Genomic DNA, 15,474 nt, shown 5'->3' on the forward strand with positions numbered 1-15,474 from the left:
TTAATTTTGCCATTATCCAATGCAGATGTGGAAAGAATATTCAGCAACTTAAATCTAGTAAAAAACAAAACACGCAACAGAATGAGTGTTGGCATGGTTAATGCAATCTTATCAGTACGACACGGGCTCAAAAGAGTTGAAAAGTGTTGTAAAAATTGTTTTACCTGAAGAAGTGCTTCGCAAAATAGGTACACAAGAAGCATATGATGAGGAGATATTGAATTTCGAAATTAATTTCGATTTTTAGATATTGATTTTATATTAAAAACAGAAAATAAATAACTATTTATATATACTATTTGTTTGTTTGTTTTTATTCACTACAAAGTACAAACAAATGAAAATTTAAAAAATTTGGCGGGTTAAGTGTTAAAAATAGCGGATTTTGAGTATGCGGCTAGCGGGAAATATTATTAAGAGTTGGCAACACTGGTGTGTTGAAGTGGGATTTACTCAAGGAGGTAACTACCATCAGAGGTAAAGGGAAGGGTTTTTGTTTTCGTAAAGGCGACTATGATGGTCTGAGACAGTATTTAAATTCTATACAGTGGGACCAACTGATGATGTTACCAACAGCAAACTCAAAATGGGAAGCATTCAAGGAACTAATCTTGGAGGCTACCAGGCTTTACATACCAACTAAGAAATATTGTTCAGGGTTCAGGCCTAAATGGTTGTCAGATGAACTAATGAGACATGTGGCAGAGAAGAAAAATGCATGGGATACATACAAATTAACACGTGACACAGAAGCCTATGATAGATACAAGTTGATCTGTTACCAAGTAACAAAGGAGATTAGGCAGGCAAAGGCAGACTACGAAAAATCCTTGGCAAAGGATGCAAAGAAAAACAAAAAAGAGTTCTTTACCTATTTAAACTCAAGAAGGAAAGGGATGAATCAGATTGGTCCACTGGATACTGATGGTTCAACAGTTGAGGATCCTGCTCAGGTGGCTAACAATCTAAACGAGTATTTTGTATCTACATTCACGCATGAGGAGTTATTCAGGAAGGAGAATGACGTGGGTAAAGTAGACATTCGCAGTGAGCTAGATGATTTTGTAATAACTGAGAGGAAGGTGGAGGAGAGATTGTTGAGGATAAACATAAAAAAGGCACCTGGGGTGGATGGGATCTATCCAGTTATATTAAAGGAGGTAGCAAAGGAAGTAAGCAAACCCTTAGCCATAATTATGAGAGCTTCTTTGGACTCAGGGGAGGTACCCATGGACTGGAGATGTGCAAATGTAACCCCAATTCACAAAGGAGGATCAAAGACTGACACAAGTAATTATAGACCTGTGAGTTTAACTTCTGTTCCAGGTAAATTAATGGAGGCACTGGTTAAAGAAGCACTGCAGGATCATCTAGACAAGAATTCAGTTATAGCTCAGACGCAGCATGGTTTTGTTAAAGGCAGGTCTTGCCTGACCAATTTGATTGGATGTGATGTAGTTACAAAACAACTGGATGCAGGGAATAACTTTGTTATTATATATTTGGATCTTAGAAAGGCTTTTGATACTGTTGCACATGGAAGACTGCTGCACAAATTGGAGCAGTGTGGCATTGGAGGCAAATTGCTGCTATGGATAAGGGGATGGTTGAGTGGCAGAAGACAGAGAGTGGTAATCAATGGACACTGCTCAACATGGACTGATGTTATTAGTGGAGTTCCGCAGGGTTCAGTGTTGGGTCCGTTGTTGTTTTCGGTGTTTATGAATGATATTGATGATGGGATATCAAGTTTAATGTCCAAGTTTGCAGATGATACAAAGGTTGGCAGGGTCATTAAGGACACTACTGACGCTATGCTGCTGCAACAGGATCTGGAAAGGTTGAACAGATGGGCTGAGAGGTGGCAAATGAAGTTTAACATTGACAAATGTAAAGTACTACTATGGGAAACAGTAACCCCAGAGCAACGTATCAACTCTGCGGTACTACACTGACAGTGGTGGAGAATGAAAAGGACCTGGGGGTAATTGTGCAGGCAGATATGAAGTTCTCTGAGCAGTGCAGACGAGCTGCAAGAGTAGCTCATGGTGTCTTGTCAATGATATACAGGAATTTTTCTAGTAGGGATAAGGAGGTGATTATTCCCTTGTATAAGGCAATGGTTAGGCCACATCTTGAGTACTGTATACAGGTCTGGAGGCCTCATTTCAAGAAGGATGTAGAGCTGCTGGAACGGGAACAGAGAAGGGCAACAAGATTAGTGAATGGAACGAAGGGTTGCTCTTACGAAGAAAGGCTTAAGTTTTGCAAATTACAGAGTCTGGAGACTAGGCACCGGCGAGGTGATCTGATAGAGGTGTATAAGGCTTTGAATGGTTTGAGCATGCTCAATGCCAATGGGATTCTTCATCTTGCTCAGAATAATCAGCTCAGAGGGCATAAATTCAAATTGAGGAAGGACGGATGTCGGATAGATGTGCGGAAATTTGCCTTTGGCCAGCCGGTGGTTGGTTGGTGGAACCGACTTCCATCACTTGTTGTTGAAGTTGATAGCCTAAACAAATTTAAGGCTCAACTGGACAGGTATTTCGAGCGAACTGGTGAAATGGGAGTGGGTTTTTTTTTTTTTTTTTGGCTGATGCTGAATAAGCTTGCTTTCTTGCATCATATGCCTCTACTAATGCTAATGCTAATGATAATGCTAATAATGCTTACGGAAGAACACCGGACCGTCTTGCAGCCTACAGAGAGAAATAAAGTAAAGGGAAGCGACTCCTACTGAATGATCTGGCACAGCGAAGAAAGATATGACACCAGGAATGATCGGCGAAGCGAATAGTATCCCTGGCAGATGTTAGCAGTTCCGAAGCTGAAGAAAAGCGATCTCAGACTGATGGTGGACCCCAATGCAGAGCAGAAAGTCAAAGACCAATCCTAGTACTGGCTGAGGAATTCAGCTCACCAGAAGTAAGTGCTGAACGGCATTTGTACCATTAGGTAGTAGAAAAGAATGTAGCTGAAGATAGATAAAAGTTAAAGGGAATTCTTTTGGGATGCATATAGTTGATTCAATAGTTATTCTATAGATAAGTGCAGAAATGTCGTAAGGATTGTTTAATAAAAGGGTAGTTCATAGTTACGTTTCATCTGCCTAACTTTAATGAATGTAGAATAAAAACCTTTTGGAAGGGTTAATCAATAGAGCTGTCAGAGTTGTATGTTAACTTATATAATGTTACTGAAGTAGAGAAATGGTGCAATTAGTCGATAAATGCTGAAATTTACCTGAGAGAATCAAGAAATAAATAAACCAATGTATATTTCATTAACAGGTAATTTGGATGTGTTAGGGTGAGACTAGCCTAGAATAATTTGTAAAGTGGACATTTAATTCCAGAAGAAGAATTGTATTAACCATGAAGAAGAATGTAGAATTGTGCTAGATAAGTATGAATAATAAATAAAATGTCAATTGTATTTAAGAAAGAGTTAAGTTAAACTGATTGTAGGAGAGTGTTAGTGGCCCAATAGTAAGAAGAAGATGATGGATAGGAGAGCCTAATGACCAGGAACGTAATCTATGCTATGTGCTTATATCAAGTGAATAATGTGTAATGATTTGTTAGATTTTTTTATTTGTGAATATGTATAATAAACTAATTGCATTTAACTTAATGAAAATGGAGTTTGGTCATTTCTGAACACACAGCAAAACCCAAAGGAGGAGTGCACTAATATAGAAACTCCCTCAGAACCGGAATTCTTCTGTGAGATAACGAGTCAGATGCAAGTGGGGTATAGTAAATATATAAATAAAATAAGTAAATAAAGACAAAGAAATAAAAAATATAATAAACCACCCCCACAATATGCAGTTTACAGGTAAACGATATTGTGCATCCTATCTGTATATATATACTACTGCATATCTAACTGCATCCTATATCTATCTACATCTTTAGCTATTCTGTTGTTTATATATCTATATCTATATGTAACCTAAAAATCAAAAAAAATTATATGTTTATCCTAATAGACAAATTTTAATGTTTATTGTAATAGATTAAATCTAAATAACTTACGTGGATTTTCCATGGCAAGTCGTCTCTCGGATTCTGCAAATAAAATCACGTTATGAGTACATGAATTTTAGTGGTAGATGAATCAAAATATTCAGAATAATACAATTTATTAAATAATAAAAAGTACTGGAGTAACAATAAATGCAATAATAAAATAACGAAATTTTGTATTAAACTTATATTAAAATTGAAGAGAAACGCGATACATTATTAAGGTTTGAAGCCAGATCAGAAATAAAACTAGTGACCAATTTTATAATAAATGCAACATTCCATGAAGTTAACGTTATTTTGATCATAAACAGAAAGGCTACTTCATTTTGTTATCCGCTAGTAATGAGTTAAGTAGAAAATAAATTCTAAAAGCACTGAAATGAAAAAAAATGGAATTTGATGCTGATACTGACTCCATGATGAATCCTGCAAACTGAGCCCCACCAGACAGAGAAAGAGAAGTATTCTCGCCATTTTGCAGAAAAAAAACAGCACATTCTCAAGAGGCATATCTCTATTTATACCAATAAACAGAAGGGTGAATCCCACAGCCCGTCTGATTAACTCTTTTTTGTTTTTGCGATAGCAACTACAATTTGTTAGATTCCCATCTGTTTTTCTCCGTGTCGTTCGGACATTATCTTGTTAGCAAATAAACGTCAACAGTTTCAAATAATTTTTATGACCATTTTAATTAAATCTTGAATTTTTTGTGTTGTGGTTAACACATTTCTAAGTTAATTGCATTTCTAGTTAATTAATAATAACTTAATTACGATCATAATAATTAATCTATTATTATCTATCGAACTTTGAAAAAGGTTCCATCGTGGGTTGACGTTTAGCAGGAGCCACGATTCAAGAAAAGAAAGATTTCTCAAATAGCATCCATCTCAAAGGTTTCTAATTACTGTAAAGCAAGCGGTTCTTCCACAGTTCAAAGGCGTCAATGTGGCAGAAAAACAATACTTTCAGAGCGAAGCCATCATACTCTAAGAACTGTATGAAAAAAATAAGACATCCTATGTGCAGCAAATAACATCTGAATTCAACCAAGTCCAGTACTTCTCTATTTTGACCCGTACCAATCTCAAGGAATTGGAGAAACTGGGTATTGGCAGTCGCCTATTTATTCGGATCCACCTGTTTCGAAAAATCAGAAAACTTCGCTAGTGGTAGTGCCGAGAAATTCGCGATTAGACAGTGGAAGAAAGTCACGTGCTCAAATCAATCGCGATACACTTTGTTTTGTAGGCAAAGTGGTGAGTATGTCACGAAGCGACGGACCCTGCTTGCCGTGTTAACACAACCCAAGCATCAGGACGTGGTATCATGGTGTGGACAATGTTTTGTTGGCACGGACTGAATCCATACATACCCGTGAAAGGACGGATGTCATTCAGAGAGTACCTGGATTTTGAATCAGATCTATTGCACCCTGCAACGTTACACTTTGATCCCGAAGGTGACGGCCATTTTATGGAGTACGATGCAATAGCGCATCGGGCAAGAATTGTTCGAAAATTGTGACACGGATTTTCACCTTGGTTGCCACATTTATCTCATCTCAGTCCTATTGAGGTGTGGGACATGCTTGAGACAGCTATTTGGCAAGAAAGTCCTCTTCATTCAACTTTGTCCAAGTGAAGAACTTTGGTCTAATTGTGAAGAGTGGTTACAAACAGACAAAAATGCATTAAAACACCTTATAGAATCCTTCCCGCGATGCAAATTTTTATTGTTCGAAACAAAGACAGATCGATTCGATACTGAATAAACTTTTTTATATATATACAGGGTGTCTCAAAAATATTGGTGCAAACGTTTAGGGGAGATGGAGTAACATCTAAAGGAATTGAATCGCATAGGAAACGTCACGGAAAAGTAGTAGGAGAGGCACAAGAAGCAGAAATGACACAAGACAGTAATTAGTGGCAAACATTTATTTGACATAATATTAACAATGGAGTACGAGATGGATGCATTTCACGATGTTACAACAGAAGCTCGAAGGTTCCACCATGAGAAGCGATGCATGCGTCACTCCGACGCAGCATGGATTGGCGGACACGGTCGAACACACCTGGAGTTTCTTTGACGGTAGCAGCAGCGCAGACGAGTCTCGCCACGAGATCCATTTCCGTCTCCACAGGCGATTCATACACGATAGATTTGAGGGCCTCCCACAGAAAGAAATCAAGGCTCGATAAATCAGGTGAGCGTGGGGTCCAGGCCAGGCAACGGGTCCACCACGGCCAATCAATCGACGCCCAAAACGCCTGTTCAAATGGTCACGAATACACCTTGCATAATGGGCAGGCACCCCGTCATGTTGAAACCAAATGTTGCGTCTCACATTTGCTGGAACATCGTCAAGTAACCCTGGTAGAACTTGTTCAAGAAAGATCCGATATTTAGCGGAGTTCCTGCGGGATGGTAACAGGTATGGGCCGACTAAGCAGTCACCGACCATACTTGCCCACACATTTATTGCGAAGCGAAGTTGTGCCGCATGGGGTGTTATGGATATACAGTATGGTCAAATGTCTGATGATTGGTCTCAGGCAAGTGACTGTTTGTAATCATTCCTGTGAAGATGCTGGATCAGAAGATGTTTTGCTAAACCACAAATTGTAAATAATGTACAGTTACTCTTCAGCGGCGGATAGGGGAAACCCTGGAGCCCGCAGAAAATAATAAAATACTTTGAATACTTTGTGCCACATGAGGGTTCACACCGTGTGGGTTGTCATGAGCCCACACATGAGCATTGTGCGGATTATATAAGCCTCATCCGTGAACAAAACATAGGCTGGAAAATTCAAATCTTATTGGAGAAACCGCTGCGCAAAAGCCACACGTGCAGGATGATCTTGGGGGAAAAGTAACTGAACCCTTTCGAGATGAAAGGGGTGTAAGGAATCGTCGTGCCAGACACGCTGTACACTCCAACAAGACATTCCTAAGGCAGAGGCAACGGCACGTGTGCTGGTAATAGGATTATTCTGGACGGTATTCAACACACTTTCTTCCATGGCGAGAGTTCGCGTCGAACGTAGTCTGCCCGCACTACTCCTGTTACCTCTAAATGACCCATAATCGCACAAATTTTGAGGCACACGCACAAAGAAACGGTGGTCCGGTACATGTCTGTCTGGGAAGCGTTCTCCATAAATTCGTTGAGTGGCTCGTCCATTGCCCCTTTGCTAATCCATACACTAGGTGCATGTCTGCCAGCTCACAGTTCGTATATCGATGCATGCTCTTCGTGCGGCAACTACTGCTTCAATGAGTAAACCAGAAATTTTCCCTCTTGCGAACTGATGAACAGCGCCGTCTACCGACTTATGGTGACGTTTCCTGTTATGGGTTCCTATGCGATTCACGTTCCTTTAGATGTTACCTACCTCCCCTAAACGTTCGTACCAATATTTTTGAGACACCCTGTATATGTATTTTCTATACTTGGCGCTCTGGCTATATTATTTAATTAGATCGCAGTTTCTTACTTAATTGAATCAAAAATTAATAGCGCCCTCTTAATAATAATGTAAATGAAATAAAATGTTAAAATGGATGAAATTCTAAATTTCCCCTTCTTAGGGAGTCCCATCTCCACTAAGTGGGCCACAGTGAATTAAAAAAAAAAAAGGAAATAATATAAAATGCATCATAGGGTTTGACCGTTTGTCTGTCTGGCGGCATTCCCTGTGTCTATGACTTTTCGAAATTAATATTAGACTGGGCTTTAATTAATCCGAATAAATAAACTGTAAATTAAAAATAAGGTGTTAGATAAATACTCACAACAAAAATGTTGTGAAATTGTATTTAGTATTAAATTTTTGTTCTGAATTGGGTATATGAACTAAATTTGAGATTCTTTTGTAACAAGAGACAATGGTTGTACGTGCGGTGAAAAGTGGGGGTTTTTGAAAGCTGCGATCTTGAACACCTGTAGCATAGTAAGAGTTCGTTGACCAACAGTAATAAAGAAAGTAACCGGACACAACCAACCAGACCATGCACTTGGTAGCAGTACCCCTGACGGGGAGGGAAAAAATAAAATAAAACACTTCAGAAGCCAGAAACAATTTGAGTCTATTCACAAATAGGAAAATATTTTACAATTCCCTTTCTCCATTTTTTTTACAATTTGCTTTTAATAGTTAAATTACTATTCTTACAGTTACAAAATGGTTTAAAATGATTTTTTAATACTGATCACAAATCATGAAACTATTCGATCAAACACAAGCAGGTTGGAAAATTGTCTTTATCTAAATTTGATAACTAGAAATACGTATTTCACTAGCAGATTAGCCTCAATAATGCGCACTCTGCACTATTTTGATTTGATGAGAACGGCAGTCTGTGGCATTTTGTAACCCCAGACATCTGTTCCTCTCCGAACTTAAGAATTTCTTTCGCTTCTGTTGTAACAGAGGAAAAAAGAGAAACAAAAATTAGTTGTATTCGGAATACACAAATGGGAACGACACTCTTTAAAAAGGAATTTTTGTTGCAACGTTCATTCGGATAACACCTAAGTTATTCAAAGTTTAAAATATTTGATCATAAAGTACAAATTAAAAATACACTAATTCACCTTCATTTTTGCCTTATAATGAAGAGGCTTTTTTTTTTGTTTTACTCCATTTTCTGCTGCTTGCATTAGTAGAGGCATATGCTGCAAGAAAACTGTGCTTATGCAGCATCAGACAAAAAAAAAAAAAAACACTCCCGTTTCACCCCTCCGTTTGTTCCAAATACATATCCAGCTCAGCCTTAAATTTATTTAGGCTATCAACTTCCACAACAAAGGATGGAGGTCTGTTCCACCAGCTTATAAATGGAACAACCAACTACCTGCTGGCTAAAGACAAACTTCCGCACATCTATCATACATCTGTCTTTCCTCAATTTCAAATTATGCCATCTCAGGCGATTATTCTGAGCAAGAGGAAGAATCCCATCAGCACTGAGACTTAATCAGATCACCTCGCTGGTGCCTAGTCCCGAGACACTGTAATTTGCAAAATATAAGCCTTTCTTCGTAAGAGCACCCCTTTGTTCCATTCACTAATCTTGTTGCCCTTCTCTGTACTCGTTCCAGCAGCTCTACATTCTTCTGAAATGAGGCTTCGAGACCTGTATACAGTACTAAAGGTGTGGCCTGACCATTGCCTTATACAAGGGAATAATCACCTCCTAATCCCTGCTAGAAATATTCCTGTATAACATTGATAAGACACTATGAACTACTCTTGCAGCCCTTCTGCACTGCTCAGAAAATTTCATATCTGCCTGCACAATTACCCCCAGGTCCTTTTCATTCTCTACCACTGTCAGTGTAATACCACAGAGTTGATACGTTGCTCTGGGGTTGCTGATACCCATATGTAGTACTTTACATTTGTCAATGTTAAACTTCTTTGCCCCTCTCAGCCCATTTGCTCAACTTTTCTAGATCCTGTTGCAACAGCGTACCGTCATTAGTGTCCTTAACAACCCTGCCAACCTTCGTATTAATAGAGAAAAAACTCATCTCAACTCGTCGGATTTTTGAAGAATCATTTAAAGGCTTTTACCATTAATTCCGAGGAAGATCTGCAACTAGGTGGAGTGATGGGATTCGTTAACTTCTGGGCATGACACTTTGCGATGCTGCTCGTATAGCACACAATTGATGCAGTTGTAGGTCCAACAGTTCCTCAGGGAACTATGTGACTGGAAGAAGACCATTAATACAGGTCTTCTAGTCCACGAGTCCTTGTGGCAGTGTTGCATGTGTTGCACAATGTATCCAGTAATGGCGACACGCTATCGGAAGGATAGTCGTAGGATTAAATGTCTTTTTCCAGTAGGTCCTAAACATGCTCAATTGGATTGAGACCGGTGAGTTGGGCGGCCATAGGAAGAAGTGTAAAGTATGTTGATTTCAAACGTCACAAGGGGGGTTCTCCCCCATCTCCGCGTTGTTTTCACTGTATATGCACTAATTCGTTGGAAATGCCAGAGATTTGAAGTGTGTGGATCATGTAGCTTTGTACCGTTGTTCCTCTGGCCATTTAGCCGCTGTACCCCTGCTGAGGCCCAATATTTCCCGCACTTGACCCGTGGAGGAAGACCAGGTACCCAGTCGTCTAAGAATTTTACTCTGGAAGGTCCTGCCACCTAATTTCCTGAGATTTTAGCGGCTAGGAACTAAAAAAAAAAAAAAAAAAAAAAAAAAAAAACGCGCTAGATTGGAAGCCGAAAGTGAATAGGCGAGGTTCAGTTTTGAACGTGTAAGGTGGACGCTAGTGTATAAGTAAAGTGGAAGGAGACTGAAGGCTGGGTCAGAAAGAATGGGGGCGATAGAGAAGATGTCTCCAGATAGCGACAATGGGCCGGGCCTATGCCCCATCAGAAGAGAAGGAGGCAAGGGGCAAGAGCAGGAAGGTAAAGATACCCTGCAAGGAAGCAGGATAGTGATCGCCAAATGGCGCATAGGCAGCAAGGCTGCAGTTGGTTGAATCCGATGCGTTTCCTTTCAGTTGGGTGAAATCAGTATCACGATGTGGCCAAAGGTAGGACAATGTGCTGTCCAGAAGGTCAGTCTGATCCCGTACCGCAGGTCAGTCCCAGACAGTGGTGGCTATGATGGATTGCCGATGATGCATGTGCAGCAGAGCTGCTATATGAGTCAGAGTCTGTTGTAGGAGTCCAATAGTTGATTCAATTTCGGTACTTTACCTTTTTAGGAGCTCAAGGTCCATTCCGAATTGTACTCTAGTCCAGGGACTCAATCTTTCTAGGGAGAGTATCCCGTCCAGGTTGTTGGTTGGGTTAAGCCCGGTTTTTTTTTGTCGGTTTTTGTGGTTCGAGGTCCAAACCGGGTTGTAGGCATTGTCCAGAGCCGTAAGCAACCTTCAAAAATGTCCCATTCTAGTTAATAATCATTTTCTGTTAGAGAAACAGCGGCGTGGAAAGCGCATCTGGTTTCAGTCACTTGTTAGTTTGTTAGCGACCATGGGAGGACGGGGAATTCATTGTAAGTTTCTAAGACCCAGGTGGTAACCTTCTAGGCTTTGTGGTATGGAGCGTTGTTTTGTTAATAGATGCCGCTGGAGTTGCTTGAATTGACTGCCATTATGAAGGGATGTACTTTGTCGGCAATAAAAAAGTAAGCATTCCCATCGAGCTCTTGATTTACGATGATCAGAGGACCAAAGATATGCCACATACTCTCCAAATCATAACAACACTGCCTCCAGCTGGCTGAACACCAACGGCGCATCCAGATGCTATGGCATCATGCTGCTTTCTTGAATTGCGGATACGTCCATTGGCATGATAGATTTATAAACGGCATCCATCACATCATCTGAGAGATTTCTGCATGCAGATAGTCCAGTGTTGGGGCTGACATGTCCATACATAGTGGCATAGTGGCATAGTGTTTTGTGAAAGGCGCCACCTGTGGTTTCCCACATCTGCATCATGGTACTTTGTGAAGAAGTACAGAATCTCTGTAAAAGCCAGAAAAAGTGTAATGTCTGGTTTCTGTCAGAGTAGTGTTATGTTTTGTTGTTGTGTCTCTGGCTGCTTGGCCGCAGAGCCCCTAGTGGGACCCCACGTTGCCCGCCACCACCACTGGGAGGTGAGCCAGGCTGCCCATTATACTCTGGCTGGCCTTTGCCAGGGTTGCCTAAGCTTCCTGACAAAGGTCAAGTGAAAAAAAAAAATAAATAAATAAATAAAAATAAATAAATAAATAAAATAAAATAAAAATAAATAAATAAAAATAAATAAATAAATAAAATAAAATAAAAATAAATAAATAAAAATAAATAAATAAATAAAATAAAAAAAATAATACAAAAAAAAATAATAATAATAATAAAAAAATAATAAAAAAATAAAAAATAATAATAAAAAATAAAAAATAAAAAAGTGGGGGGGGGAGAAAACAGAGCAGGAGTACGAGTTAGAAGGAACAGAAAGAGGGAAAGGAGGACGGACTGAAGTTAAGGAGCAGTCCGCTCTTTGTGAGGTGAAAATAGGGATCTGGGGGTGGGAGTTAAAGTAGCAGGGGACAGGTGCCCCTGCATGATCACCAGAGGCCAATGGACTCTGTATCCCGCACTCAGAAGTTCTCCAGAGTGCCACCAATCCCGCACCAGAACGGTGCCGGCTGATCCTACCCTATAAGGGGTTTGCAGCAGTATCCCGCACTCGATGAGTGCCAGCAGTCCCGCACCAGAATGGTACCAGCAGTGTTCCTACCCTTAAAGGATTTGTAAGTTGTCAAGGCAGTGTCCTCTAGCAGAGAAGGAGCTAACCCACGCCAGTCTGATTCAGGCCTTGGGCAGCATGATCCAATGTTGTTCTCATTTCAGCAATCTTGGCTAGCCTCAGTGCGAAGATTTCCTGCACATACACAGTTAGTGCCCTGTATGTGTTTTCATCGAGCAGCAGCGAGGACTCTTGGTTTCGTGGATTCCTTTGAATTGCGGTAGCAAACTTGATTCTACTGTTGTCATAGGCAGGGCACTCATACATGAGATGCCCCCAGGACTCTTCTTCTCCACAATGGCACCGCGGGTCTCTTTCAATCCCCATAGCTGTGAGTTTCTGACGGAAGGGGCCGTGTCCAGTGATAATAAACGTCATGTGCAGACCAGGTGAGAACCAGGGAGGGGCTATTGGGTGAGTATGGTTTATAGTTGGGAGGAATCGCCTCGTGATGTCTCCTTTCTGCGTGGTTTCCCAGCTCTGTTGCCATATCGCTTGTAGGTGTTGGGTGATTCTCCTCTTCTCTATCTTGGGGTCATTTGCAAGATCCAGCTGGAGATTTACTATTTCAGCTGGTGTTCCTTTCCTAAGGTGGTAATATAGGCCTCGCCTGACTACTTCTAGGTAGAGTGGCTGACAACCTGTTAGAACTTGCAAGGCAGGGGTGCTAACAGTGCGGCACGCCCTACTAATTGATAGCAGCATGAACCTTTGAATTGTATCCAGCTTCTGTTTGTTTTTTGTTAGTGTAGCTTGTCTATACCAGGTGGAGGCACCATAGCAAACAATCGGGACAAATACTGCTTTGTATATGAGGGTCAGAGCTTTGTGCTTCAAGCCCCAGTCGGATCTGCTCACCCTCCTGATCATGGCGGCATACTTCCGGATTTTGGTGGCTAGATATTTCAGGTGGTTATGGAAAGTAAGACCAGAGTCAATGTAAATACCTAAGTATTTAACCTCTGTGTACAGTCGGATGGGGGTGAAGTTTAATTTCATCGTAGGTGGTCTTCTAATTTGTAGTCTGCCCTTGAGGAGAATGGATTTTGTTTTTTCTGCCGAGATGGTAAGGTTGTGCAAGGCTGCCCAGTTCTGGAGCTTCACAAGCGCCGCATTTGCAATAATTTCCAAGGACGACCTAGTGTCCGCACCAACAGGACAAGGTCGTCCGCAAAGGCCAAGGGCTCAGCCCCCCCAAGGTCCAAGCCCAGGAACTCGTCCAAGACAATAGACCAGAGGAAAGAGCCAAGCACAGAGCCCTGCGGACAACCCCGGTGTATGAATCTGGTAACTGTCTGATATTTGTTAGTAACTCGTACTTTTCTGTTGGTTAGATAAGACTTCAAACTGTTATATAGATTTTTAGAAACATTTGAGTGCCGAAGTCTCCGAAGAACGCTGGGCCACCACAGGCGGTCGAAAGCTCCAGCAAAGTCCACCAATATAGCAAGAGAGTACTTGAAAGCTGAGTGCGTTGCTTGGGTGATTAGATTGTTGACAGCGTCTTCAGTGCTGCAGCCTTTTTTAAAGCCATATTGTTTTTCTGAGGAGAGTTGGTGTTCCTCGTAGCAGGCAGAAAGTCGAAACAAGAGTAGACGCTCCAGTAGTTTGGCCATCACGGAGAGTAAGGCAATCGGGCGATATGAGGCTGGGTTCTGTGGTGACTTGTCCGAGTTTTTCAGTATTAGTTTTAAGGTTGCAGTCTTCCATGAAGCTGGGAAGGTGCCCTCTGCCAGGCACTTATTCTGTAGGCTTAGAAGTATAGCTGGACAGGCCTCAGCGAATTTTTTGAGAACTTCTACTTCCAGCAGGTCTGCACCTGGTGTTTTTCCATCTTTCATCTTGTTAATTGCCAGGTCCATCTCAAAGCCGGTGAACGGGGGCTCCACCGTTGCTGTGTGGTATTCTAAATTCTGGTTGATAATTTCTTGTTGCTGTTGCGTCAAGGGTGCCTCTTCAACAGGGTAAATGGTATCAAGAATGTTATTTATAGTGTCCTCCCAGGTATAGGTGGAAGTACCGTCTATTTTCAGTGTTGTATCAAGCACCTCACCACGTGGTAATTTATTAGTTACAATTTTGAAAACGATGCCCCAGGGGTTCTCATTTCCGGAGATAGACACCAGAGTTTGCCACGATTGCTTTTTGTTTTTGCGAATTTCTTTAGTATATTCATTTCTGACTGTGCGGTAAGCTTCCCTGGCTGCCGTAATCTCTTGGGAGGACATCGTCGCCCTTGCCCGCTGGAACATTTTCCTAGCATGGTGGACCCTTCTTCTTAGATCGTCTAGCTGGTGGTTCCACCAAGGGACAGCATACCTGTAGGGCCTTCTGCGTGGGATGGAAAGGTCACAGACGCTTCTGATAGTAGCGGTAATGTTTTTTACACAGTCATCCGGAGTTAGTGTGTCAAAGAGTGGAATATCTTCAGGGAGTCTCGTTGACAGTTCTGTTCGAAAGCGCTCCCAGTCAGCCTTCTTGACGTTATAACGTATCACATCTCTGGGGACTGGAGGGGTACGTTCCAGAGAGCGAACCAGGGAGAATGAAATCGCTCTGTGGTCCGACGTAGTCCAGGATTCTTGAACAGTCCATCTGGCGAGCTTGACAGCAATATCTGGAGTCGCCGCTGTAACGTCAATGTTGCTTTCCCAGAGGGGGCCGCTGTAGGTGTGGAGATGACCAGGGCGGTTTATAACTTGAAGTCCTGTTGTGAGGAAGAAATCTTCAAGTCGTGCACCATTCCTATGAGCAGACCTGTCAGGTGTGTGACTGTGCCAAAGCACAGATCGGCAGTTTGCGTCCATGGCTATTAGCAACCGCCCCCCTGAAAGAAGTTGGAGAGCTGTCTGGATAGTTGAGATTGCTGGGGCAATATCTTCTCCAGGATGGGTATATAAGGACAACAAGAAGAGCGGGCCCAGCGGAGTTATAATTTGTGCGCAAGCGCTGTTTGCAGTACAGAGTGGCGTTATCTTGGTGGTAGTGATATCTGGATTTCTGACTATTATTGCAGCCTAAGGGTTCTCTGTTGTGCAATAAACTGTTTTGTATGTTGCAGGATACCCAGTAACCACTCCCGACCGGACATAGGGTTCTTGAAGTAAGACCACATCTATTTGATTTTCCTCTATTTTTACTTTTAGCTGGTCGGCTA

Source organism: Mastigoproctus giganteus, chromosome 8 (assembly GCF_048544385.1).
Source record: "Mastigoproctus giganteus isolate SK-2022 chromosome 8, ASM4854438v1, whole genome shotgun sequence".
In the NCBI taxonomy this organism is placed as follows: domain Eukaryota; kingdom Metazoa; phylum Arthropoda; class Arachnida; order Uropygi; family Thelyphonidae; genus Mastigoproctus; species Mastigoproctus giganteus.